At 42.2% G+C, this 24499-nt stretch overlaps 1 long non-coding RNA gene across 7 annotated transcripts in view; it reads left to right on the forward strand.

Moving 5' to 3' along the window:
* The window catches only part of LOC116668955, a 35370-nt gene extending 11318 nt beyond the window's left edge, over nucleotides 1-24052 (forward strand). For 2 of the 7 annotated variants that reach the window (XR_004326267.1, XR_004326273.1), the window contains exons 3-4: nucleotides 9548-9614; nucleotides 18102-20322. This is a non-coding gene — a long non-coding RNA (uncharacterized LOC116668955). Of the gene's footprint in view, nucleotides 1-9547; nucleotides 9615-17166; nucleotides 17645-18101; nucleotides 20323-21424 lie in introns of those variants that run through there. The other 5 variants (XR_004326270.1, XR_004326271.1, XR_004326268.1 and 2 more) reach the window with 5 other exon arrangements.
* Nucleotides 24053-24499: the final 447 nt, after the last annotated feature.

The following is a 24499-nucleotide window of genomic DNA, read 5'->3' on the forward strand; positions in this document are numbered from 1 at the left end:
GGCAAGGAACATGCCATGTGGAGGGGACACAGAGGGGAGAAAGCACAGGAAGCAAGAAGGAGGTTCACCTGACTGCAGCCGAGGGAGAAATAAATGGTCAATCAAATCAGGTAACCCATATATGGGGCAGAGGGCAAGAAAGCTGCTTGGCCCTCCCTAATTCTGTAGGTATTCCCCTTCTCCTGGAGGTGTCACACCTAGAAAGGAAATATCGAATCAAATTCAGGCTGAGTGGTGTGTGTTTGTGTTTTTCGGTGGTGAGTGGAGGCTTTGATTCATAAACAGAACTTCTCAAAGCCTGTATCAGTGCTGATGTATGTGGCAAAGTCGAGAGAGGGAGAACGCTGACTTCCCAAGAGTCTTCGACCACAGAACTCTTTTCATGCTGGGACGTCTCCCCTGGTGTTCCATGAGACACGATGAGGAGCTAGTGCACCAATGAAGATTTTTGAGCTGTAAAGTAACACATGGGGGGAAACACAGTTTTGGAAGATTAATCTCAAGGTAGAATGTAAGGCGGGCAAGAGAGAAAAGAGACTGGATTCAGGCCATATAATTAGATGATGGAATAAAGACTCAAGATAAATTGGAAAGATTTGAGCACACTGGAGCAAAGAACAGAGAACAAAGCATTGTTTGCAGAGTCTGCTGTTGGGCTCTGGGGAGATACAAAGGTGTCTGAGTTCCTGGGTCTTGCAGGAGTTTGAATGAGCATTAATTAGGATTTTGATTGCAAGGGACAGACATCAACTTGGAGCAGCTTAAGCAAAGAGTGTTTTTAAGGAAATAGGGATGCTTCATGAAAAACCAAATCCATGTACTGGAAAGTTGGCAAAAAGTCCCCTATCTGGTCTCAAGCTACTCTGTGTGTCTGCTCCATCTTATTCATATTATCTGTCTCCTCTCCTCTGGCCTCCCCCTCCTCCACCTGCCTTTCCCCTCCCTCCTCTCCTCTCACCTCCCTTAGCCCCTCTCTCCACTCTCATTTGTGGAAGAAAATGGCTTCCCTACGGTTCCTGAGTTTGCATGTTTCACTGAGTTTCCACATCACAGTTCTGTCCATATCAGAAGCTAAATCTCCATCTCTTCTTCCCAGTTTCAGATTTCCAGTAGAAGGAATCTTGTTGACCCAGCCTGGGACTCATTCTGCTCTGACTAACGGGGGTGGGTTTTAAAATAGAAACATTGCTACAGAAGACTTACCCTGTGAATTAGTGTGGGGACCACTACCAGGAAAGGGTGCCTGCTATAGAGCGATGCTATGACCTTTAATGAAAGCGTGCTTCTGGAAGAATTGAACGGGAGTACATTATTGTTGAATGAATGGATGGCTATGAAGCTTTGAAGCAACTTCGTTAGAGTCTGTATCCTTGTCCCTTTCCAAACTCCTTCAGTTCCAAAGTCCTGTAAAAACCTCCTGATGGAGGAAGCAAATCCACAGTGGTTAAGTGCACGTGTCCAGGGTTAAATTGCCTGTATTTTGGATCCTGGCCTTGAGGACTTGAGCAAGTTATGTTACCTGCCTGAGCCTCAGGTTTGTCACCTCTAAAATGGGTATTATGAGGATTCCTAAGATAATACACGTAAAGTGCTTAGCACAGTGCACTTCATAATGTTAACAACATTATTTTTAAACAAAAATTAATGGTAGAGCTGAAATTTACAGCAGCAGATCCAAATAACTGACAGACTGGGCAAAAGAAAGATGAACTGGCAGATGAGCAAGTGGTCAGCCTGGTTCTCCAGATATCCCCACAAATGTGGCCTCTGGAATAGGAAGTTTGGGGGAAAAAATAAGCCACAAAGATCTTGTGGCGCCAACAGGGACTTTAGAGATCACAGGTCATTTGGGCCAGTCACACTCCCTTTTGTTCCTAGAGATTTAATATCTACCAGCCTATTAAATGGTCGTGATTTGGAGGAGAGACGACAAGAAGAGGAATTGCTTTCAGCTGGCCCTAGTCTTTAAATAACCCGGGGTACAACATCTTTTAAACACAAAGGAGACCATGTGTAAAACATTAGTTAAATTCAGATATAAATCTAGTCTTTGACCAGTCCAAAGCTAATCAATATGCTTCTCTACTCTCTTTGAACTCTGAGTTTTCTGGCAACAACAAAAATCCCTAACCCAATCCAAAACCATCGTCCAGACAGCGCAGCTTCTCTGCTCCCCTCCCTCATGTCACATATTGTTGACAGAACTGCTCTCGTTACCACATTCATTCCAGTGGTGATTCAAATTCTTCTGCAGAAATGGACTTGAAAGACAGAAAATTGCTCTTGTAATCACTTAATAAGGAAACCTGGACACAGAATACAGAGCTAGGAATATAGATTTACTCTGAGCTTTTGTGGGTGCATTTTTCCCGGTTATTTTCATTGAAAATCACGATGAACTAATTTAAAGAGCAAGGTAAACTGAGATGGAAAATTACCCATAATAAGGATTTTGATGAAAATATAGACTGGCCTGGTTTTCAGCCCATCAAGTACACTTGGTTTCAATTGCAAATTCGGATATATTTTAAATACGTTTGTTTGAATGTGTCACTTTTAGGCAAAACTAAGCTACTCTGTTCCTTTCCAAAAATCGAGAATTTGCTCTGGAAAAAAAAGCATGCAGTATGATGTACAAAGCAGAGGGGGAGGAAAGTAAGAAGTGGGTGAGAAAGACCCACCCAAGGGCTGCAGCCAGCTTCCCCAGGAAGATTCATGACCGGGCTTCAGTGCTGTCCTACAATTCTTTCCAAGGGATTTTACTATAACTCTAAATCATGAAAAGCAACTGCTGCTGTTACCAGAGCTATCTTTGCCTCAAAAAAAGGAAAATTCAGGACATGCGATATAATCCTCTCACTAAGAGAGAAATGAGCCCATTTGTCATAAGAACTGAGAACATCAGCTATGTAGTATACTAAACATTAGAGTCTCATATTTCAATGTTGTATATCTTTTATGAGAAAAAAGGGGAGGGGCACACACAGGAGATGGTTGGATGCAACAGCGATAAAATGGTTTAAGTTGGGTTGACTAACTCTACACAAACCATTCTATTACAAATCCTTTTCAGAAAAAGTTAAGAAAATCCAATCAACAACGTTTTTTAAACACTCTGAGCTGCGCACAACAAATGAAGCCTTACCCTTACCAGATGTATAAGCATTTAAGTAATGCAGGGGTTTCTTAACGGAGAGTGTCATCAGAGGCGGGGCTAACACAGATTTCCTTCCTTTGACTTGAATGCTCTCTTCTTCCCTATTAGGGTGATGATTGCTTCACAGTGTCCCAGGCATGAAAGGACTTTGAAAGGTCACTTGCCTTGAAACCCAACTAGCAGCATCGGCGTTATCAAGGAGAAGCTGGTTAGAAATGCAGTATCTTGGGGTCCACTCTAGTCTTGTTGATGCAGAATCTGCATTTTGACAGGGTCCCCACGTGATTCATATGCATATTGAAGGTGCAAATATGACACTCTGAGTCATCCCTGTGCCTCTGAGCAAAACTGAGCACAGTGGATAGACCGGTCTCATTCAGCCAATTTCAGGTCCTTTATAGTTTGTCCTGTTCGAGTCATTGAGAGGAAAGGGGAAATATACTCGTTTAAGGAAGTCTTGCATAGCATAACAAAGTTAGCAACTTCTTCAATACGTTCAAGTACCTATTCTTGGAAGCACTGTAAATTAGGTCAAAGGAAAGAGAAGCCGAAAGTGGAGTGGGTTCAACCCCCAAATTCTAATAAAGTAAGGGTAGTACAGAAGCTGAGTCTATGAAGGATGGGAAGAGCAACTTCACCGAGTTACCAGTTCCAAACTTGTCTCTGCACTGTGGGTGATTTATAACCCTGGAAGCTTAAAGGCTTGAGTATCTTGTATTTCATTTCCGATTAGTAACTTTTATCTAGTACTTCCCTGCAGTTTAAACTGAAGGCCCTGGACCTACTAAAATGAATTTATCTGGTGGTTTGTATGCTCATTCTGGAGTTATCCTGTAGGTTTCAGATTTGTAACAGGTCTGGAATCTAAACCATAGAAGATTCTCTGTTGGTTGATGGCAGCCAAGCTCTAAGCCAAAGACTGAAGGACTTATGATAGTTATGTATGTTTTAGTGTCCTCAAACTCAGCTGCACATTAAAGTCACCTAGATAATGTTTTTTATGTGGCTTTCTTGAGATTTAATTGACATATAATAAGCTGCACATATTTGAAGTGTATCCCAGGGTGAATTTTGATATATGTTATATATCTGTGAAACTATCACCATGATCAAGCTAATCACCCCTAAATTTCCTTGTGCCTCTTGTGATCCCTCCCCTTATTCTGCAGCAGTGTATCTGCTTTCTCTCACTATAGATTAGTTTTCATTTTCTAGAATTTTACATAAATGGAAACATACTTTTTTTTTGGTTTGACATCTTTCACTCAGCATTATTATGCTGAGATTCTTCCACGTTGTTGCATATATTAATAATTTATCCTTTTTATTGCTGAGTAATATTCCATTGTGTGGATATTCCAGTTTACCTAACCATTCACCACTGAAGGACATTTGGATTGTTTCTAGTTTTAAGCAGTTGTGAATAACACTGCTATAAACCTTATGAACAAGTATGAGCATATAAATTTTCATTTCTCTAGGTAAATACCTAGAAGTGGGTATGGTAAGTATACATTTAACTTTAAAAGAAACTGCCAAACTGTTTCCCAAAGTGGTTGTATCATTTTGCCTGCTCACCAGAAATGTATGAGTTTCAGTTGTTCCACATCCTCTCCAGGAATAGGTTTTTATTTTAGCCATTCTAATCAATGTGTAATGGTATCTCAATTATGGTATTAATTTACATTTCCCTAATGACTACTGATGTTGAGACTCTTTTCATGTGTATATTTGCCATTCTTCTATCTTCTTTGATGAGGAGTCTTTCAAATATTTTGCCTATTTTTTAAGTTAGGTTTGGTTTTGTTTCCTTGTTGAATTTTAAGAGTTCTTTATATATTCTGTATGTATATGTGTGTGTGTGTGTGTGTATAACTGAATCACTTCTGTACTCCTGAAACTAACACAACATGGTAAATCAACTTCAATTAAAAAAAGAAAAAAAAAGAGTTCTTTATATATTCTGGATACAAGTCCTTTGTCAGATATGTGATTGACAAATACTTTCTCCTGATCTTTTTAGTCCCTTAATAATGTCTTTCAGAGAGCAGAAGTTCTTAGTTTTGATGAGGTCTAATTTATTAATTTTTTTATGGATTGCACTTTTGGTGATATAACTGAGAAGTCTTTACCTAAGCCAAGGAAACAAAGATTTTCTCCCATATATTCTTCTAGAAGTTTTATAATTTTCTCACAGCGAAAAAGAATGTGACAATGATATATGTATGTTCATGTATAACTGAAAAATTGTGCTCTACACTGGAAATTGACACAGCTTTGTAAACTGACTATGACTCAATTAAAAAAATGTAAAAAAAAAAAGATGTTTTATAATTTTAGGTTTTATATTGGTCTATGATCCATTTTTGATTTAATTTTTATGTATGATGCAAGATTTGGAGTGATGTTTATTTTTTGCATGTGGCAATTCAACGGTTTCAGCAACATTTATTGAAATGTCTGGCCTTTCTCTACTGACCATGTATTTGTGGGGTCTATTCTGAGTTCTCCATTCTGTTCCACTGATTTATTTTTATGCTAATATCCCACTGTCTTGATTACTATAGCTTTATTATTAGTCTTGAAATCCAACTTCATTCTTTTTCTAAGAAAAATAAGATTTTTAGAATAAACTTAAATTTTACAGCATTTTTCAGTTTGGGGGTTTAAAAAAGTCTAGTGGGATTTTGATTGGGATTGCATCGATTCTGTAGATCTACATGGGGAGAACTGACATCTTAACAATTTTTAATCTCCCAATCCATGGACACAGTATATCTCACCATATCTGTAAGTCATCTTTTACTCTCTCAGCAATTCAGGTCTTAGACTCCTTTTTTGAGGTTTAATTTTAAGTAGTTGATATTTTTATGCAATTATAAATGCTAATGTTTATACAATTTCAATTTCCAACTGTTTGTTGAAACTATTGAGAAATACAGTTGATTTTTAATATTGATCTTGTATCCTGCAGCCTCACTAAACTCAGTTGTTAGTTTTGTAGCTTTTGGGTAGATTCCATAGAATTTACTACGTAGATAATTATGTTGTCTGAGAATACAGACAGTTTTACTTCTTGTTCAGTCTGGGTTCCATTTATTTATTTATTTATTTATTTATTTATTTATTTATTTATTTATTTTACTTACCTTATTGTACTAGCTAGAAGCAGTAAATTGTTGAATATAAATAATGACAGTGGACAATCTTGCTTTGTACTTGGTCTTAGAGGAAAGACGGTTAGTCTTTCCCATTAAGTATGATGTTAGCTTTAGGTTTTTCATTGATGCCCTTTCTCAAGTTGAGAAGCTCCTTACTTTGCTGAGAGTTGCTTTTGTAAAACTCAGAAATGGATCTTGAATTCTGTCAAATTCTTTTTCTGTGCCTATGGAGATACTCATATACTTTTTCTTTTAAGTCTGTTAATGTGGCGTTAATACATTGATTGATTCTCAAATATCAAACTAACCTTGCATTCTCAAGGTAAACGCACTTGCTTATTATTTATTAGCTTTTATATATACTGTTAGTTCTATTTGCTAAAATTTGCTTAAGAATTTTTGCATTGATACTCTTGAGAGATATTGGTCTCTAGTTTTCTTTTCTTGTGATGTTTTTGTCTAGTTTTGATATCAGAGTAATGCTGGTTTCATAGAGTGAGTTGGGATATATTCCATCCTCTTCAGCTTACTTGAAGTGGTTGTGTGTAGAACTGGTACTATTTCTTCCTTAAATATTTGGTAAAATTCACCATCTTGAACTGAAGTTTCCTTTATGGGAACATTTTTAACCACTAATTCAATTTATTTCATAGATGTAGAGCTAGAGTTACCTGTTTTTTCCTTGAATAAGCTTTGATAAATTGCATCTATCAAAGAATTTTTCCATTTCCTCTAAGTTGGTCATATTTAGTGGCACAAAGCTTTTCTTATTTCTGTTATAATACTTTTAATATCTGTAGAATCTGTAGTGATATAACCTTTCTTATTCCTGATATTAGTAATTTGTGTCTTCACTCTCTTCTTTTCAGGAAAAGAAGTCTGGCTAGAAGTCTATCAATTTTATTGATCTTCTCAAAGAACAAGCTTTTGATTTCATTGATTTTTCTCTCTTGTTTTTCTGTTTTCTATTTCACTAATTTCTTCTCTGCTCTTTATAATTTACACTTTTCTGCTTAGGTTTAGGTTTAATTTGCTCTTTTTCTAGTTACTTAAGGCAGAATCTAAACTCATTGGTTTGAGACCTTTCTTCTTCTGCACAGTGTTTAGTGGTATAAAGTTCCCTATAAATGTTTTGGCTGGATTTCAAAATTTTTGATACATTGTATTTTCATTTAGTTCCAAATATTTCCTAATTTCCCTTTTGATTTCTTCTTTGACCTATAGGTTATTTAAAAGTGTGAAAATGTGTCCCCAAATAATTGGCTATTTCTCAATTATTTTTCTGTTATTAATATCTAGCTTGAATTCTACTGTGATCAAAGAATACACTGTCTGATTTGGATATTTTTTAATTTCTTAAGACTTATTTTATAGCTATAATATGGTCTATCTTGGAAAATGTTCTGTGTGCTCTTGAAAAGACTATGTATTCTGACATTGTTAAGTGGAATGTTCTTAAAATGTCAAATTAAGTCAAATTAATTGATAGCATTGCTCAAGTCCTCTACTTCCTTACTGATTTTCTGTCTTACTGGTTCCATCAATTATTGAGAGAAGGGTATTGAAATCTCCAACCATAGTTATGGGTTTGTTTCTCTTCTACAATTCTAAGTATCTGACTGCAAGGCCACACATGATACCAATTAATTCAGAATCTCTTGGGGAGTGACCCAGGCATCACTATTTTTTTTTTTAACTCCCTGAGTGATTCCAATATGCAGCCAAGTTTGAGAACCACTGCCTTATACAGTTCACATTTTGGATTCAACAGATTCTCAAATGCATTATCTTATGTAATCTTCATACTTGCCTTTGAGGCAGTTATTATTCATTCTCATTTTACAGAAAATGAAACTGACTCATGGACACTTGTCTAAGATCTCATGGTTGATCAGAGAGCCTAGCTGGGATTTAAACCCAGATTACCTAAACTCAAAGTTTATTGCTTTGAGGTACTTGTATTTTGTTCTGTGAGATGTGTTTATTGACTTGAGTTCTATCTGTGTTTCTATCCTATTCCCCAACACACTCTTTTGGATTGTGGACAGGAGTCTTGTCTCACCCAAAACTTGTAATTTTCCCTGTACCTACCACAGTGTCTGTACCCTGGAGATGATTTTATAGTTTTTCTTTTTCCTCTTAAAAGATCTAAGTATCTGGGTTCATCTGACCACATAGTAGTCATCAAACTGCCTTTTTCATGGTCCATCCACAATCTAAGATTTAAGTCAAGCTATAATTAACCCTGGCACATAAATTCTCCTCCAAAACCCATCTTAGGCTGCAGACTGTCAGCCAGCTTCACTCCATTAATACACAACATTGGCAGCCTGGGACCAGAATTTGCCCTGAGTTACCCACCCACGTTTAGGGCAAGATTATGGGAAAAGAGCAGTTTGGGGTGGATTCATCTCCTATGGGTAAAGGCTTGTTGGTATACTATGATTAATTAAGTTGGCCAAGGATTAATATTTAAAAATCAGGAATGATTTGAATCATTCCTCCAGAGGAGTTGCTTAGCTGCCTCCAGGGAAAGGATCAGACCCCCAAAATGGACCATTGATGTTTCAGGGACAATGTGCCTTTCAAAGAGATAAAGAGAAAGACTAATATAAGATGCTTCTTTGGCTCTTGCTTGCTCTCTCTCTGTTCACAGGTATCATTAGACTCAGTACAGGCTATTGAATGGATGTGAGTTTGTTCCTTTTTGTACATATTCAGCTATGCAAATCCTTTCCCCAACAGTGCCTTCTTGAACCTGTTTTCTATGTCTGCTATCTTTACATCCTCTCACCTGACTCCTCCTATTATCAATGTCACATTCTGAGCTCAAGACTTGATAGTTGCTGATGTGACTTCCTCTAGGTTTTGAATATTTTCTCACTTACTGCCCAAAGTTCCAACAATCATAAGTTAAGAAGCTTGAGTATTCTTTTTTTTTTAAAGAATTATTTATTACCAAAATAAGTCTACAACAACACTAAAAGTATTTAAAAAGAAAAACATCATTCGTTTTTTTCTACCACTTAACACAACTGCTTTCTCTTCTTCCAGATTTCCTTTCAGTCTTCAGTCAGATATAGGAATTACATTATTATAATATAATTACATAATGTTCATATAATTTTTGTGTTCCACTTTTTTGTTTAATATCACTTAATAAATACTTTCACTTTCCTTGCACAGTCTTCCTAATTATCATTTTTTGTGGCTACATTGTTTTCCACAGATGTATCATAATTTGTTTAATCATACCTCTGCTGCTGGACATCAAGATGTTTCCAGTTTTCACTACTGTAAGTGATTCTCCCATAAATGTTTAAGTCCATATAGAGATTTCCTCCCCTCTTTTTCTTTTGAATTATTTCCTTTGTAGAAATTACCAGGAGTGCTGTTGCCATATTGAAGGATTTAAATGATTTTAAGGGATTATGAGCTCTTAAAAAGGCAGTACCACAGAATTCATAGCCCATGTCATATCTTGATTTGTAAAATTAACTATGACAAAGAGCCAAGATGATTCCTAAAGCACCACTCACTGTCCAGACTTACCCCCTAGAGTGGTCCAAGCAATACAAGATGAAGGTATCTCCATCACTTTATTCTTTATTCCACTGAAACTCACTGAAAAAGTGAGCCAGTTCCCCACCCACTTTAAGTGATGAGCTTTCAGAATAAGTCCTAAGAAAGTTCAGAGCAAAACTGTGGGGCAAATCAGTGATGCTCCCAAGATAAATCCCATCTTAGAAATGAAATGAGGACATACGATGTACGCAGCGGGGGTTGGAGGGGGGAGTGAAGGAGAGGGTGCAGGTCAGTTATGATCGGATTGCCAGTGTCACAGTTGTCCCCTGCAAACTGGTCCCTGGGAGCTGGGTCAAGGCAACTGAGTTGAGAGCCAAACACAGACAGCAGCTGTTGAGGATGTAAAGTCTCTGGCCAGAGTGGATAGGGAGCTGGGTGTGGTAACCCAGAGGCCAGTTTCCACCCCACCCTCCAAGCCCAGTGACAGGGGTTAAAAAGAGGGAACTTCCCGTGTTGCATTCCAGTGCTCCTTTCTGGGCTTAGTGGGAATCAGTGAGAATACCGGAGACTGGCTGCCATGCCTGATTGCGCTGCACACACTCTCTCAACGGTGCCCCCCACCCCGACCCCCACACCCTGGGAAGACACTGAGGCATCTGAGAACGCCACGTCCAGGGAGCCAGGATGCTCGCCTGACCTGCGACTGCTGCACTGTCCTGGCCACAGCCCTGGGTATAAAGTCCAAGTAAATCCCAGCATCCTTGAGGGACTGAGGGCAACTACAGGGAGTGTGTGGCTGTTTCCTGCATTGCACAAGTGCTGAGCCTCCGGAGTGACACCAGCCCCTTCCACGATTTCCCAGAACGTTTGACAAAAGCCCGAGGGCTGCATCACTGAGCAAGGAATCTTCATTATTCATTTCAACATCACTCTTCTTGGAAACCTTGCCAGCTCCACTCTCCAGAAATAATCCATCATACTTTTCCCTTTGTTGAAGTCACACTGCAAAAACTCCCATAATCAAATTCCCCACATTCAGATCCCTGCTGATATTATGTAACAACAGAGCCCAGGGCGAAAAGAAGGGGTCAGACTGACATCATTTTTTTTTCTGTCTTTTAACTTTTATCGTGAAAAATTTCCAACACACACAAAGTGAGACGGAATGGAATAGTGAACCCCCATGTCCCTACCACCCAGTTTGAACAATCTCTCCAGGTGCCAATCTTGTTTCATCTATCACCCCTACGCCCCTTCCATCCCCACCCCCCAAATATGCACTTTTTCTAGCTGGAATTTCTAAAAGCAAGTTTTAGACACAGTGTCATTTCCCTCATAAATACTTCAGCATGCATCTCTCACTGGAAAGGACTTCCTTTTTTGACATGGCCTCCATAGGCACCAGCATTTATTTAGCAACTACTGGCATTTGTTCGGCATTCAGTTTTCAGTGCAAGACATTACAGTAAAATTCTTTACACAACTTATTTCATGAAATCTCAGCTCAGCAGAGAAACACCTTGGAGATTCACAGCCTCCCCAGGAGAAAGCAATGCCCTGGCCTTGAGAACATTGCTATTTGCATTTTACTCAAGAGGGAAGCTGCTCAGCCAACTCAGGGTAAGCTGCGGACAGGCTGCAGTCCAAGAGACAGCAGAGCTTGGAGCGAGAGGCGTGTCAGAGCTTGACTTACTCTGTCCGCCCGCTGGATATTTGGGTATTAAAAGGACAAAACTTCCGCATCTGAAAACTGCCCGTTTTTTTAATTGAAAAAAAAAAAAAAAAAAAACAACCTTCCTTACACCTACCACTTGAAGTTACATTATCAAGACAGAAACAGCCTTTCTTTAAAAGGTAGTGCCTTTAAAAAGGCACCATTCGGGGAAAGAGTTTCGAAAAAATCCAGTTTACATTTCTGCTCATCAGGCATGTATGCGTAGGGAGCCCTGAAGGAATGTTGCTCCAAGCCTAAGCAGCCTTGGTGAAGGTGTTTCTGTTTGCTGTGCGCCCTTCCTTTGCAATCTGTGCACCGAATCTAGCTACCTGTGCTCAGGAGATGTAGGCAGGGTAGCAACACTGGGTTGACTTACCCTAGGAAAGTTTCCGATTGTGTATGCGTAGCCTTGGGGTGAGTCTTTCCCTCAGAGACAGGCTGGTAAATCCATGCTCCATCACACAGGCTTGGGGCTTCTGCCTGCAGCCAGGCCTTTGAACTCGAGTCTCCTATACTCGAAACATACCTCTACCCCAGAGACAGTCCCAGCGTGCTGCTGATTTCCCTTCATTATTGCCCTCATTTTATGCAAGATTGCTACAACAGCGTCTGTCTTGGACTCTGATTGGCCCAGTTTGGAAGGATGCCCTCCTCAAGTAAGGCTGGAGATAGGGATGTGTTACACGAAGGAGCTGCTACCAACCGTTGTGGGTTGAGGACTGTGCTTGAGGGGAGAGACAGGTACTGCACCCCAGGTCAGCACTGAACACAGTGCCCACTGAAAAATGAGCTACTTTTATATACTTCGATAGATGGTCCCTCCACCTGGCCCACCCTTCAGAGGTCTGTGTGACTTGCCCCTTTGCCACCTTCAGTTCTCCCAGGTCTCTGTACAAGTACCCCATTGTCGGGGAGGCCTGCCCCCACCACCTATATCAAATGCCACTCACCAGCCCTTTATTCTGTCTTGTCTGTCTCCATACCCCTCATCACCAGCTGACACATCGTCATTACTCGTTGTCTGTTTTGGTCACTGAGGTCTCCCTTGAGCCTAGATCAATGCCTAGCACATCCAGCAACAGTTCAACACATTTGTACAGAATGAATGATCTCCTTAAGAACAAGACCTTGTCTTTTTCTTCTACCACATCCTACCGATCAGAGTGGGCACTGATTACAGCTGTCTTTTGCTGAGCAGGGGTTCTGTAAGAAATCCATGGGGAGTCAACACTCACCCCGAAAACCTAGCAGTTCTAATAGGAATATCTATTTAAATCTATATCTTCTGTGACTACCTTTGAGTTTGGGACCACCAGCTCAGACCTTATTCTTGCCCTTCAAGGGTCTCCGTGAAGCTTCCCAATGGCCTGATGAACAAACTTTCAAGCACGTACACTTTAATAATCATGTCTGTCCCTCTCAGAGCTGCACCAGTGAAAGGTGTTCCTTCAACAACAGAAAGATTTATTACTTTCTTCCCCCACAGAAAAACCACAAAAATATTTCCTTCTTGACTGCAGCAGTGAGTTCCAAGTTTCATTAAAGAACCGGCCAGATGCTTCCTCCCAGCTTGTGTGGGAAGACGTTAAGATAAAGAGCCTTTGAAATTGTACCTCTGCACACCTGCCTTGTACCTTATTCCGTCGTGACAGGTCTTCTTCCTGTTTTCCCTGGGGTCGGGGTGTAGAGCTGTGTGTGACCCACCTCCCCTGGCAGCTGGGGCTGGAGTGGTCTGCCCCCCTCACCTTTCTCCCTCTGGTATTAATAATAGATGGCTCTTATTGAATTGTACACCTGCCATAAACCAGACCCTGCACTTTAGAAATTGTTTCAAATTCTTAATCCTGTAACCTGAGTGTCTGCTGCCCGGACAGCCCCTCTACCCACAAGTGCAGACTCTCTCTTTCTGCCTCTGTCACTAAGAATCACTTTCCTCCAGTATGTTTGCAGAAAGGAATGGGTCCCTTATCTCCAAAGCCAGTCCAGGCTGCAGCCTGTTCCTTTGCCTTCACCTGCTCCTAAACTCCACACTCAGCCAGGGTCTCTGCTCACTGGAGTGTGGGTCCTGGCCTAGGTTCTGGGGCTGCCGTCTTCCCTCAGCACGACACTGATGGTGGCCTCGGGGGTGCAGCAGGCAGAAGAATGGCCCCCAAGAATGTCCATATCCTGGAACCTGTGAATATGTTACCTTACATGGCAAAAGGACTTTGCAGATGTGATTAAGTTAAGGACCTTGAGTTGGGGAGATAGTCCTGGAATATCCGAGCGAACACGATGTAATCACAAGGGTCCTTATAAGGGAAAGAGAGTAAGAGTCGGAGAGGGAGATGTGACGATGGAAGCAGAGGTCAGAGGGATGTGAGGGAAAGGCCAAGGAATGCGGGCTGTCTTTAGATGCTAAAAAGGGCAAGAAAACAGATTCTCGCCCAGGGCCTTCAGAAAGAACGCAACCCTGCCGCTGCCTTGATTTTAGGTCCTCTAAACTGCAGACCAGTAAGATAATACATTTGGGGGTTTGTGGTCATTTGTTACACCAGCCGTAGGAAACTAACACAAGGAATGACACAGGGAAGCCTCGTTTGCCTTTGTTGTCTTGCCTCTTAATTCTATACCTCTAACACATGTGTGAGCCACATCGTTGACAGTTTGGGGATAAGCAGGGGGGGAAAGAAAGCTGAATATTAAATATTATTGTTCCCAGAGCCCAAGGGAAGAAGGAAAAACCCTTAGCAGGGTCTCCCCATAGGCCTGCCGCAGTCCTAACTTTGCTGGCCAGCCTCAAGGCCCAAACTCTTTTCCTTCTTTTCCTCTGTGAGCCCACTTTTTTCCTCTCCATGGCGAAACTCATTCATTCAACAAATATTTACTAAGTACTTACAATGTCCTAGGCACTTTTCTAGGCCCTGGGACTAGAGCACCCAAAGACAAAGAATACAAACTATCCTGTTGTTCACATTTTAATGCAACACCCGCCCCACCATGATATCCACCCAACCCTTAACCTCTACCCCAAAGAGGATAATCTGTAAGATAAGGGTAATCCACAGCAATACATTTCTCAAAGTCTGAGTTATGCAACAAGGAATCACGCCACATAATTAGACAGGTAGGTCCCAGAATAATCTGTGGTAGGTTTCCTTTCTCTAGTTTGTGTTCTCTTCAGGGTGCCTCTGCCAGCATATAATCATGACACCCCTCCTCATTCTTCATATGGTTTTCTGATCTCCTGTGAGTAACTCTTAGATCACACACCTGCCAAAGACAAACTATAAGCCTCAGTCTCAGCCCAAATCCATATTAAGGAAGGGAAGGGAGCATCTTCCTACACATATTCTAACCTTCTAACATATGCTGCCCAACTAAATGGGGACATGCCTTATTTCTGTTATGCAAAGGAGCTCCAATTCCCCTTTTCTCAGCTCCCACCATAGACCATGCCCAGTGCCTAATGGTGCACCAGAAATCTGCCCATCACTGTATCTTTCTCCAAACGCAAAGACCTCCACTCATTACCATCATCCCCTGCTACTTGGATAGCAGGTAGAAGCCTAGTAGATGTGCTTGTTTGATACACTGAGCCACGTCACACTCCTACCCATGGTTCCTCCACTAACAGACTCCTCCAGGACCCGATTCTGCACCCCCTGCCCATCCACAGCAAACCCTCAAGAGTGATGGGACTTTTCTTCTTTCAGATATAGAGAGGAACTCCCGAGGGAAAGTACCTCCTTTTCATCATTTATAAATGATCCTCTTCTCTTCTTCTCCTCTCCTAACAAAGAATTCACAGGCACCATCAAGCAAATACTTTTTTGTTTGGTTGAAGTATTGTCAGTTTACCACATTGCATCAATTTCTGGTGTACAGCAAATGTTTCAGTCATACATAGACATGCATATATTCCTTTTCATGTTCTTTTTCATTATAGGTTACTACAAGATATCGAATAGTTACCTGTGCTATACAGTATAAATGTGTTGTTTATCTATTGTATATATAGTAGTTAGTATCAAGAAAATACTTTAAAAAATTTTTTATCAAGCAAATACTTTTGACTAAAGCAAATGTTAGCTCTGTGTGCACTAAGGAGTTTCAGAAGGAAGAAATGTTAACTGTAAAATCTGATTAAGCTTACCACCATTAGCTAGATAATGCTGGTTGCTGAGTAATTACAGTAATAGAAATAATAATGCATTGATTATGTGTTTCCTGAGTGCCAGAGATTTTACTAAATGTTCTGGCGTTAGCTCATTTAGTGCTCATCAATGAGGTTAGGGCTATTTTTAACCACGTTTTACAGATGACTAATTTGAGGCCATGAGGGGTTAAGAAAATTGCTCCAAGGTCACGCCAGGAGTTGGTGGCAGAGCTGGGGTTCAAACAGGTTCACCTAATGGTCAGACACTAACCCCTGCCGTGCTGTGCTTTAGTAATTAGAAGTCTGTCCAGGGTAGTACCTTCCATCTTCATGTCCATTTTTAAATGGAAATAACAGAAGAGGAAAGGAAGGAAAAGACAGGTTTCATGAGCAAATTTGACCACTCTGAGAATTATAGATAGATGGGAAGAAACCTGAAGCCAAGAATAAGGAACACTTTTTAAATTACAGCTAACTGAGCAATGATAAGTTTGGAAATGTATAATTTAGCGTCAAGAGTAGTGTATGGTTTGGTGCAGCCATTATGGAAAACCATATGGAGATTCCTTAAAAAAAAACAAAACTAAAAATAGACTTACCCTATGATCCAGCAATAGCAATCCTTAGCATATATCCGGAGGGAACTCTAATTTGAAAAGATACATGCACTCCAGTGTTCATAGCAGCACTGTTTACAATAGCCAAAACCTGGAATCAACCTAAGTGTCCATCAACAGATGACTGGATTAAGAGGTTGTGGTACATTTATACAATTGAATACTATTCAGCCATAAAAAAGAGTAAAATAATACCATTTGCAGCAACATGGATGGACCTAGAGAGTATCATATTAAGTAAGCCAGAAAGAGAAAGAAAAATACCATATGATATCACTTATATGTGGAATCTTAAAAAAAAAAATCACACAAATGAACTTATTTGCAAAACAGAAACAGACTCACAGACAGAGAAAATAAACTTATGGTTACCAAGGTGGGGAAGGGGTGGGGAGGGATAAATTGGGAGCTCAGGATTTGCAGATACTAACTACTATATATAAAATAGATAAACAAAAAGATCCTACTATATTCAATAGCTTGTAATAGCCTACAATGAAAAAATATGAAAAGGAATAGATATATATATGTACAAGTGAATCACTATGCTGTACACCAGAAATTATCACAACATTGTAAATCAGCTATACTTCGATTAAAAAAAAAAGTGGTGTAGGGACCAGTGGCAACATTTATTTTGAAAGTGTCAAGGACTGCCACCTCCATTTAGATGTCTTTAATAAATGAGAGTCTAAATGACTCTAAAGAGAATCCCAGCAGAGACTACAAGCCAAGAATCCTTGGCTTACAAAATAATGGGGGCTGCTTCTTCCCAAGTTACCACGCACAGAAGCAAAACTTGGCAGAATCAGAGACAAAGGATTTTGATCTTGTTCCTACCATTACTTCCACAGAAGGAAGCAAAACAAACCACTGGGCCACCTCTGCTGCTGCTCCTGAGTACCAAGACCCTGCGAGGTGCTGTTTGGAAGAGTATCCCACTTTGCTTTTTGCCCGGGAAAATCAGCCCCTCAGGAGTCAGCTCCCGAAAGGCCCAAGGGCAGGGTCTTTTCTACCCCACCTTTTGCTACCTCTCCTCATTTTCTGCAGAATTCTGTTTCTTGAGGAAATTTTCCACATGTAATCCAGTTGCTCCTCTGACACCATTTTCACTGAGTAACTTGTGGTGATGTCACACCAGCCAGGCACTAGGGGAAGCCCTGCTTTTATGGGTTGGCTCTTAATTTAGGAATTTTTATTTTCTGACTTCCCTCCCTTTTTTGCTGGACTCCACTGCTTTTGAGCAAGATGCCTGAGTGGTGAAGTGTTGCCTGCTTTTGAGAAGAGGAATTCCTGCTTGTTGAGAGGCAGATGGTTGAGTGAAGGCAAGATGTGAGTCCTGTAATAGTACATCTTAATTGGAGAGTTGGCAAGAGAGGAAGGATGTGTGGGCCTTGTGTGGGCCTTGTGTGGGCCTGTTGTGGGCTCTGTTGCTCCTGATGGGGTTCTTCGAGCTGAGCTGAGAAGATGGACTGGGGACGGGAGGATTCCTAACCAGCCCCTGGTGCTGCTGTCCTGTGTACCTGAGGAGCCAGTGCCTCCTCCCTGGCACCCAGGCAACCAAGTCTAACCCACGTCCCCACCTTCCTCCTGCATAGCGAGCCGGCAGAGGCGAGCTTGGCAAACCTTTCCTGTAAAAGCCTAATCCAAACAGCATGTCCGCTGAGCTCAGCGGGGTGACTCATGTGCAGTGATGTGTGAGGCCAGCAAGTGGAGATTAGGATCTGGCCCGCCCGCCAGCCTGCCCTGCACTTCCTTTGATCAACTCTGATGGTTTTTAATTCTGCAGAAGCAGCTTCCTGCCAGCGGCAAGCACCTCTCCGTGGAGACTGGAGCCATGTCTACACTGACCTACTTGTCAGAGTCAAGGCTGGCGTGTGCTGATGGCACAGGGACTGACACCCTGGGCTCACAGCCCACACGGAACCAAGAGGGGAGCCTCTTGCCGAGGTGCCCGTAGTGACATCAGAAGCTTGCTCCTCAGCCAACACCAGTAAGGCCATGCGTGTGAGCTGCCTGGGTTCTGAACCTGAGCCTGGTATTGGTTAGACTCACTGGGTAATAAAGAAAAATGGGACTGTCTCTTGAGGGGACTTTTTTTTTTTTGGTAAACTGGGGCATCTCTAAGGACGATGTCTGGCACAGAATGAAGCACTCTCTGAACCCTTCAGAAGTACTTTTTCACATCTGTTTTGCTCGAAATGGAACACATTCGAAGTATATTACTTTCTTGAACTTTTTTTCCCCTGCTTGAGTGGAATGTGTTTGCCTCTTGATTCTTCCAAATCCCCTCAATGACCAATGCCAAGCAGAGCCCCTGAAACCAGGTCTCAGTCGTCTCAGTCTCTCTCTTTCCCTCTCATCCTTTCTCTTACTTTCTCCTTTCTCCCACTTTTCTCAGGAAAGAGAGGAGTGTTTCTCAATCTTGGCTGCACGTTAAGGAGACCCTGGGGATGGGGGTGGAGCTTAAAAAATTCCCAGTCCCAGGCTCCACCCCCAGAATAATTCACTCAGAGTCTCTTATATCAACAGTGTTTAAAGCTCCCCATTGCACAGGCACTGACATTTCGGGTCCCTGGGCATTAGCCCTAGAAGTGCTTTCTATTTCCCTGTCTGTCCTCCCCACCACCATTCAATTTGAGAGCCTTCTGGAGACTGGGGAATAATTTAACCAGGTTAAGGTAAGATGTTATCTAGATGGGGTAACTAGCCTACATATGAAGAGGAATTTGTTCATCTGATTAAAAGTATTTACCACCCCACTGAGACTTAGCACAGAGAATGAACACGAGGAATCGAAATACAGAAGAAGTAGGGGATGGTTCAGCACACAAGACAGTGACCCACCCAAAGGGAATTTCTGGGAGGCAGGTTTGTAAGTGGTGGCAATGGGCTGTGGGTAGGACTTCCAGATAAAATAAGGACCACTAGTCAACTTTGAATTTCAAATAAACAACAAACAGTGAAATATGTGGGACATATCTATACTAAAAAATATTCATTGTTTATTTGAAATTCAGATTTAGCTGGGTGTTCTATATCTTGTTTACTAAATCTGGAAATTCTCGTTGTGGATGGCAGGCAAGGGAGGAGAACCTTGGGTATTTGAGGGAGTGGTAGGCGGCACTTGGGTAGGTTGCACTGTCCTTCAGGGGGCATTGGGGGAAATGTGTAGAAATCCGGGGCTGTCCCAATGACTGGGGATTGCTGTGAGCATTTAGTGGGTGTAAACCATGATGCCAAAGACACTGCAGTAGGTACAATAGTTCCCAATGAAGAATTGTCCCATCCAAATTGCCAACAGTGCCCAGACTAGTCCCACCCACCTCACCATTTTAGTAAGGATCCACCCTATCGCCTTCATATAGTTGCTCCCTAGAAGCAATGCACTGGCAGCTCAGAGAAGTTCAAAAACTGTCCCCAGGAAAGAGCCAAAGTCCCAGGTACTTGCCCCAGTACCTCTTACAATCCAACCAAACCGTAAAAGTTCAATGACATCAACCCCTGAAACTAACTCCAAGCCTTCAAAGCTTACAATAAGTACTGCCTCCTTCAGGAAGCCTTCCTTGACTGCTCCAGTCTTCACTGATCTGTCTCCTCAATCTTTAAAACCTTTATTCTTCTAATTTAATGCTTGAACATATTCTTCTAACATTGCATGTGTGCTAGCCTATGAGTTAATCTCTCCAACTAGCCTGGGGACATCAGGGAAGTGAAATCAAGTTCTAAGTAACCTTGGTCATGCTACTGATTTGTTGGTTGGTTTTGATGTTTGTTATGCTTTGCCTGCTTCTTGAAAAATTCTGATGTTGCTGAAATTAAATGTACAAATAGATGAGGCAGTTGAAGTGAAGATGAAAGGGGAGATGAGAAACCACGTAGAGGAAAGGGAAGAGCAGGAACTAGTGATAATATAATTTTGTAAATGGGTATTAAATTCTGGGCTCCCTGACAGTCAAAGCAAAAAGGGAAACACAATTGGTTATGTCATTCTTACTGTCTGAATAAAGAGAAGCAATATTAGCTCATAAGTAAACATAACCTTTTTCCTCATGATAAATTCTAGTGAAATTTATCACATAGATCCTAAAAGACAGGACTCCAGGAAACATAATGGATATTGTCTTCCACTGAGTTTTGAAAGATACCAAAAATGTGGGATTTTTTTTTCCTATTTCTTATGTTTACTTTGTAAGAAATGAAGCTATAGTATTGAAACTTGGCTCAGTGAAAGCATTTTTAATAAGAAGTTAAGTGAATATGTTCTAATTCTTCCTGGTTTCTAGTGATCTGATTAATAAGAGGGCACTCAGAAGTTTTCAGCTGCCTAGAGCTTTTACAAAGGCTTCAGGTGTGGCTCCCCCAGGAGCTTCTGACAGCCTTAAGGAAAAGATGGGGTTGCTGTAAGAATCTAGGTTTTGGTGAGGGGTAGAGGAAGGATGGCTGGAAACAGCCACATTCCACTTCCCCCCTACCTTCCTTCCTGCAAGCTAAAAGCCGACTGTTGGAACTACCCACCCTCCCCAGAAGGCACTTCCCAGCCACACCCCCAGGAAAGGGATAAAGGAAAACTGTGTCACCAAGGGCCCACCCCAGGGTAGGATGCTGAGAATGGCTTGAGGGACTGCCTGACCCCATGTATCATCCTTTAATAAGTGCTACACTTCGGGGTTCGTTTGCCCCTCTTCTAAAGGCAGGGAACAAATAATTAGATGACTCCAAAAAAAAGTTTCCTTTTTTGGTTTTATTTGGGCCTTTTTTTTTTTTTTCAAACCAACTCCCTAAATGGGTGGGAGACTCAAACAAACAAATGGAAAATAAACCACAGATTAACCCCCCCACCCCGGGCTGGACAACATCAGTAAGAGGAAACTGTGGCTTGGGTTTCTGAGGGGTTGCTTACAAGCACATACATCCTCTCTTCCTAGCCACCCACCCCCATCTCAGATGCCAGCGCTTGTGCTTGGTGGCTAGCAGTGAAAAAACCAAGATGAATCACGATATGTCAGGATCCGTAGATTGTCAAGAGTCTGAGCAGCAGGTCTGGGATGAGAGAGAAAGGCTAGAGGTAAATAAATATCTCTGACACAGGCTGTGGTCTTTTGTTTGCAGATGGTGGCAGCTTGGATTTCCTTCCTGCTGGTGAGAAAAGGACAGCTGGAGTAGGTGGAGCTGATCCAGGTGCAGGTGGAGAGGCTGCTAGGCAGGAGGGACTGCTCTTCTCACTCTCAGGGAGCCTCCCCACTGCTCCCTCTCCTAGAGGGAGGGGCCCAGCCTGGGAGAAGTCTTTCCCCTGCATCCCTTAAGGTAGTTCAGCCTGGCTGTGCGGGCCTTGCTTGCCTAGGGGGCTTGCTTCTAGGTCAATGGATACTGGCCTTAGTGCTGAAAGATGTCTGCTGTACTCATTTCTAATTCTCTGGCAGGCCGCTATTGACCCAGGCTCTCCCCTTCACCTAGGATTAGAGGAAAGAGGGGTTAGGGTCATTTTTGGCTACTTAGCATCTGAACCCCCTTCCCATGTGGGGGATGTTGACCACTTCATGAATCTCACTGTCCTAAGAAAGAGCCTTCCAGTCTTCTAGAAGAGACTAGTCTCCTTTGCAGCTAGGACATGGACACAACCGAGATGTGGCCAACAAGGTGCACCTGCTCCAGGTGGAATCAGAAGTTACTGGCACCAACAAACAGGGACAGTGGAGAATCCTTTCTGGAGGAGGCTTCAGGGCCACAAAAATATCCAGGCTGCCACTGCCCTTGGTGATATTTAGTGTCCAGGGCTGACAATGGTGGCAGTGCAAGTTGTGGGGCAGCACTATGCAGTGGCTGCAGGGGTACCCTCATCTCACCCTTTCTGGGCTGTGATTGTGCCTGTGGCCTTGGATGTGATCCTGAGTTCTTAGTTCTTACGTTTTTCTGAGTCTGTTTTCCAGCCTACTCAGTGATTATGAATTACTCTATAGTCTTTCAACAAATTCCTTTTCTGCCTAAATCAGTCAAGAGTTAGTTTCTGTTGCTTGCAACTGCAAACCCTGACTCTGTCCAACTGCAACTGGTTTCAGTCAATCATTTGCAGATGCTTTTTTTTTTTTTCACTGCCTGCATTCTTCATGCCTCTGCCCTCCTGGCAATTCCACAAGTAATCCAGAAAAGGAGGAATGAGCATGCAGAGAATTTGACCGCAGCTGGGAAGTGAGCCAAGAGAACTCCAAAGAACTTAAATATTAGATCCTTTATTTTGTTAGGTGGGATAGATGCAGGATTAATGAGACAGAAGGCTGTGGGCTGTCCATCTTATTTCATTTTTTTAACCTCTAACTTGGTTATACAGTGATTCTCTATGGCACTAAAGAGCCCATGAGGCCACGGAGCTGGTCGCCTTGTTGTCCCCAGTACCCAGGTTATACTGGATACTCAGTAAATAGTAGTAAAGGGTGATGATGGAAGTTTTAGAAAGAGAATTCAGGGGAGAGAAGCTTCATCTGTGCTTAATGTCTCTTTAAAAAGAGAACTGCCTTGACTATGTGGGAGCTGAAGATTAAGGTTGGTGAGTTGAGCCAACACTGCAGATATTTGGTGGTGCTGATGAAAGAGCAGGAGCCTGGAGCCTCAGCCATCAGACTGTCCAGGACAGAGATGACACACTCCTAGGCAGGCAAAGCATATCTCGGGTCTAACCCAGACAGAATGCCAGTCCATTTCTTCTGGGATGGGGTCCCCAAGAGTGCCTGCAAGTTCAACTGAGATGGCTCTCCAAAAAGCATGTTGAATCAAATTCAAATACATTGAGAGTACTTGGCTGAAACCCCAGAATGGGGTTCGGGGGTGAGTGAAGTTAGTCTGAATCTAGAAAACCAAGGGCAGGTTGGTCTAGAAAATCATCAGCTACCTTAACCATAAAAGAACCTCAGTGCATCTGTTGTAGCCCTGTTTTGAGTAACACTCGCATTTGGATTGGAGTCCGCAAGGATGCATTTGCTACAAACTGACTCTAATTCTAATTCTTGTTTATGGGATTAATCAAGAACACCTTTACGTTAGGCAAGTCTCTTAACTAACTTGCCTAAGTTTTAATTTCCCAATTTTAAAATCCCTAGTGATAAGTGGGTTTGGGCCATCTTGCTCACCAATTTCCTCACTAAAATTCAATGTTCTGTTAATTTTCTTAAGGACAAGAATCATGTGTTCTTTTTCACATGCCATCCAAGTACAAAGCTGGACACAGCAGATGCAGACAGCCCAGCGTGTGACCGTATTCCAGAAAAGCCTAGGCTAGACTCCTCTAAGAACTTTCTCGAGCCAGGACCCAGGGCTAGCAGTGACAAAGTTAGGAGGAGGAGGAGAATGCTGGCATCCTCTGACCCTGTAACTAGGCTCTGTACCCAGTTACATCTAAACTGCTTGTGGCACTTAGGTTTGCTGCAGCAGCTGGATTTCCAAGGCATCGTCTTCTAGCCCACGCTTATCTTTAAATTCACATTGAACAGTAGAAGATGGTTAACGCCAACGCTTGCTATATGATCTGGGGCTAGTGGAGGAAAGAATTGTGAAACATCATTCACATGCAAATATATGTTAAACCTGTACTGTGCAACTTGGTTTTAACACATGGAATCTGGGATGACTGTTTTGCTCCGCGAAGATGCTGCGACTCTTTTCGTCCTGGGCTTAGAGTGATAAGCAGATTTGAAGGTCATGAGTTACAGCAGACAGGATGATCATCTTATTTCCTCCGCTTCCTCCCTGGGGAGAGGCGGGAGGACTCCGCAGCGGGGGGGGGGGGGGGGGAAGACGTGGGAAGGAAAACAAGTCAGTCTCAGCAGGCGGTGCAGAGAGGAGAAAGAAGGGTGACAGACGTGGGCGCTGCCAGCAAACTTCTGATGCCCTGCATTGCTCCAAGGAGAGGAGGCAGGTCTTCCCAAATCCAGGCGCCCCAACATGATTGCGAAAGCCACACCCATCGGCCCACAGGCAACCAACGCTGCTGCAGAACCAGCGAGACACCTTGGGAAGCTGCCCAAGTTTCTGGAGACATCTCTGTAAAAGCTGCCTTTCTCCCTGGCGGATGCTGGAACCCCAGCGTGGGGTGCCCCAAAGCTGCCTTTTTTTAAAAGGCAAAGTTAATTTCAGAAATGTTGTCTCCGATGTTGTTGTAGGGCTAATAGCCAATTCCTTCTCCCACCGGCGGGC

This window comes from Camelus ferus, chromosome 15 (genome assembly GCF_009834535.1).
Source record: "Camelus ferus isolate YT-003-E chromosome 15, BCGSAC_Cfer_1.0, whole genome shotgun sequence".
Taxonomy (NCBI): Eukaryota; Metazoa; Chordata; class Mammalia; order Artiodactyla; family Camelidae; genus Camelus; species Camelus ferus.